Source organism: Hordeum vulgare, unplaced genomic scaffold (assembly GCF_904849725.1).
Source record: "Hordeum vulgare subsp. vulgare unplaced genomic scaffold, MorexV3_pseudomolecules_assembly, whole genome shotgun sequence".
Lineage (NCBI taxonomy): Eukaryota > Viridiplantae > Streptophyta > Magnoliopsida > Poales > Poaceae > Hordeum > Hordeum vulgare.
The window spans coordinates 28011-32500 of NW_025422596.1; the positions used below are offsets into that span (position 1 = coordinate 28011).

Genomic DNA, 4490 nt, shown 5'->3' on the forward strand with positions numbered 1-4490 from the left:
AAACCCAACGAGAAACTAAGAATCCTGTTATAGAGAAAAAAGTAACTATCATTCCTTTTTCTGACGAATCACGTAATCTCCCAAGTTCACGAACTAATAAGGTTATCAAATGAATCGTAATCACAATTGAAATCGTTGAGAAAGAGATATGAGTTAGTATATGTTCTAAAGTTGCAAATAGCATAAGGGGAAGGTCCCATTACAAAATTGTAAATTTCGAATTGATTTCTAATCTATTGTATTCCTTTTCAAGAATGCCGCCACTCGGATTCGAACCGAGATGCTTGAGCACTGCTTCCTAAGAGCAGCGTGTCTACCAATTTCACCATGGCGGCTAACTTCAAATAATAGGTAACTTAAAAGAATAATAGCTATTATCTCGGGAATCGTCGATATTGGGAAAGTCCATAAAATTTAGGAACATTAGAGTTTTCATTAAAATGGACTTCGTTTGGTAGTATCGTTTCCATTTTTTTTTTACAATAAACTCTTGCTTTGCCCAATAGAAACACTGGTTGAAAGAGTTGGAACTTCTTTTTTCTAACTTGCAATTATAGATATAGAACTAATTTTTTCTAATTAATTTATCGTTTAAATTTTGAAAATTCTTTCAATACAATGAAAAAAATCCAAAAGGGTTTCTATTTAATGATGAAATTAAAATGGATAAATAGAAAAGGCTTTTTGGATTTTTGAAAAATTTCTAGAATGAAAGTCTTTATGCTCTTATTAATAAGATTTACTAACCTTATGATTTTGGATAAGATAGGTGGAAGTTGTAAGTCCTATTGTAAGAATACTCCACTTTTCATAATTTTCATAATAAAATATGAGCATTCTATTATGAAAATTATGAAAAGTTCATTGATAGGAAAAGAATACTTAGCACACAGTATACCAAACAAAACTTTTTTTTATTGTATATATAAGAGGGGTTTGTTATAAGAATATTGTACCGAAGTAATTCGACACATAAAAGTACATTCAAAGAAGAATCCAAATTATTAAATAATTGGAATTCTTTTTTGAAAAATCAATTCATATTATTCCAAAATCTTATTATTTGTTTGTTTGTTGCCCAGAAAAACCCTTTGGTTTTGGATGCTCATTACCACTGGAAAATGATCTTGATTTTACTAAAGAATAAGATTGTACTATGGAAAAATAAGTCTTTTTCTTCCAAATATTTTTACGAATACGCTTTTTTGACATTGAAGTACGTTTTTTTGGAACTGCCATTCAAAAAGGAAATTACTTTTTTCTAGTTGTATGTGAAAGACATCTATTGCTGCAAATCAATCCTTCTTTCTTGTTTTTATTAGTATTTATACTTAGATACTGAAAGATACTGAAATTGTGAATTATTTTTTACTTCATTTTGTCTAATGCGGATAAGACAAGAATTTTTAAACATTTTTTCTGTATATATTTTATACTTTGTTTTAATAATATAGAATATATAGAAGGGTTTCCCATTTATATCTATTTATATATCAAGTATACTCCATATATAGATATATGGTATGGAAGCCTATCCCCCGGGGGGATAAAAAGAAGGGAAAATTCAAATAGTTAATTAAGCTCAGAATGATATTGTATTGTATTCCATAAAGGAAAGGAATTCTAATCAAAACAAAAAATACTGAGTCTCTTAAACAAGACATTCTAAAACTTAGGTAATTTATAGTCATAAGGACTATTCGATAATTTCTTATAAACATAGATTTTCATTGGAATTCACTCAATCAGTTATGGAACAAGAGAGCTGTTTCATCTTTGTTTTAAAGAAATATAAAAATGAATAGAAAGTAAAAAGTAAAACGATTCCTTTTTTTTTTTTTGTAAATATCTTTATTTAGATAATAACTAGGTAACGAAGTTATTTGATTAACTTTTTGAATTTAACCAACTAAACCCATTCTTCATTTTTTATTATTTCAATGAGATAAATTTTTAAAAAATGAAGAATTCCAGTATTTTTTCTTATTCTTTTTATTTATTCTTTCAGAAAGAGATAAGAGTTGGTTTGGTGAATCGGAAACAATTTTATAGAAAAATTGAAGTAAAAATCGCAATTTCTTTTCTTATGGAACATACATATCAATATGCATGGGTAATCCCTCTTCTCCCACTTCCAGTTATTATGTCAATGGGATTTGGCCTTATTCTTATTCCGACAGCAACAAAAAATCTTCGTCGCATATGGGCTTTTCCTAGTGTTTTACTCTTAAGTATAGCTATGGTATTCTCAGTTCAACTGTCTATTCAACAAATAAATGGAAGTTCTATCTATCAATATCTATGGTCTTGGACCGTCAATAATGATTTTTCTTTAGAATTTGGATACTTGATTGACCCACTTACTTCTATTATGTTAATACTAATTACTACTGTAGGAATCCTGGTTCTTATTTATAGTGATGGTTATATGTCTCACGATGAAGGATATTTGAGATTTTTTGTTTATATAAGTTTTTTCAATACTTCTATGTTGGGATTGGTTACTAGCTCCAATTTGATACAAATTTATTTTTTTTGGGAACTCGTGGGAATGTGTTCTTATTTATTGATAGGCTTTTGGTTTACACGACCAATCGCAGCGAGTGCTTGTCAAAAAGCTTTTGTAACTAATCGTGTAGGGGATTTTGGTCTATTATTAGGAATTTTAGGTTTTTTTTGGATAACAGGTAGTTTAGAGTTTAGGGATTTGTTCCAAATCGCTAATAACTGGATTCCTAATAATGGAATTAACTCTTTACTTACTACTTTGTGTGCTTTTTTATTATTCCTTGGTGCAGTTGCGAAATCCGCACAATTCCCTCTTCACGTATGGTTACCCGATGCTATGGAAGGACCCACTCCTATTTCGGCTCTTATACACGCAGCAACTATGGTTGCTGCGGGAATTTTTCTTCTAGCTCGACTTCTTCCTCTTTTCATATCTTTACCTTTGATAATGAGTTTTATTTCTTTAGTAGGTACAATAACACTATTCTTAGGAGCTACTTTAGCTCTTGCTCAGAGAGATATTAAAAGAAGCTTAGCCTATTCTACAATGTCTCAATTGGGTTATATGATGTTAGCTCTAGGTATAGGTTCTTATCAAGCTGCTTTATTCCATTTGATCACTCATGCTTATTCAAAAGCTTTATTGTTCTTGGGATCTGGATCCGTTATTCATTCAATGGAACCTCTTGTTGGGTATTCACCAGATAAAAGTCAAAATATGGTTCTTATGGGCGGTTTAAGAAAATACATTCCAATCACAAGAACTACTTTTTTATGGGGTACACTTTCTCTTTGTGGTATTCCACCTCTTGCTTGCTTCTGGTCCAAAGATGAAATCCTTAGTAATAGTTGGTTGTATTCGCCCTTTTTTGGAATAATAGCTTCCTTTACTGCAGGATTAACTGCCTTTTATATGTTTCGGATATATTTACTTACATTTGGTGGGTATTTGCGTGTTCATTTTCAAAATTACAGTAGCACTAAAGAGAGTTCCTTGTATTCAATATCCTTATGGGGAAAAAGGATACCCAAAGGAGTGAATAGGGATTTCGTTTTATCAACAACGAAGAGTGGAGTTTCTTTTTTTTCACAAAATATACCCAAAATTCAAGGTAATACAAGAAATAGGATAGGATCCTTTACTACGTCTTTTGGGGCTAAAAACACTTTTGCCTATCCGCATGAAACGGGAAATACTATGTTATTTCCTCTTCTTATATTACTACTTTTCACTTTGTTCATTGGATTCATAGGAATCTCTTTTGATAATGGAGGAATGGATAATGGAATAGCAGAGTTAACCATATTATCAAAGTGGTTAACTCCCTCAAAAAACTTTACCCAGGAAAGTTCTAATTCTTTTGTAAATTCATATGAATTTATTACTAATGCAATTTCTTCTGTAACTCTAGCTATCTTTGGTTTATTCATAGCATATATCTTCTATGGATCTGCTTATTCTTTTTTTCAGAATTTGGATTTAATAAACTCTTTTGTAAAAAGAAATCCTAAAAAAGAATTTTTGGATCAAGTAAAAAAAAATATATACAGTTGGTCATATAATCGTGGTTATATAGATATTTTCTATACTAGGGTCTTTACCCTCGGTATAAGAGGGTTAACCGAACTAACGGAGTTTTTTGATAAGGGTGTTATTGATGGAATTACCAATGGAGTGGGTCTTGCTAGTTTTTGTATAGGAGAAGAAATTAAATATGTAGGGGGAGGTCGAATCTCGTCTTATTTATTCTTTTTTTTATGTTATGTATCTGTGTTTTTATTCTTTTTTCTTTCTTAAGTTAAGGAATTCAAGTCTCTTGCAAAAATAACTATCCTACCCCTTTCTACAATCTCTCTATAATCCCACCTTGTTACATAAGGTAAGTATTGTATAATCGTTCGGTTTTCCGCGATTTTTTCCATTCCTCTGTGTAAATACCCTAATATGGGTTCACAATCAATAACATCCTCACCATCAAGAG

The 4490-nt window shown here is 30.7% G+C and overlaps 1 non-coding gene across 1 annotated transcript; it reads right to left on the bottom strand.

Moving 5' to 3' along the window:
- Nucleotides 1–255: 255 nt before the first annotated feature.
- TRNAL-UAG lies at nucleotides 256–335 on the bottom strand. Its single transcript has one exon. It is a non-coding gene; the product is annotated as a tRNA-Leu (tRNA).
- Between the last annotated feature and the right edge of the window lie 4155 nt (nucleotides 336–4490).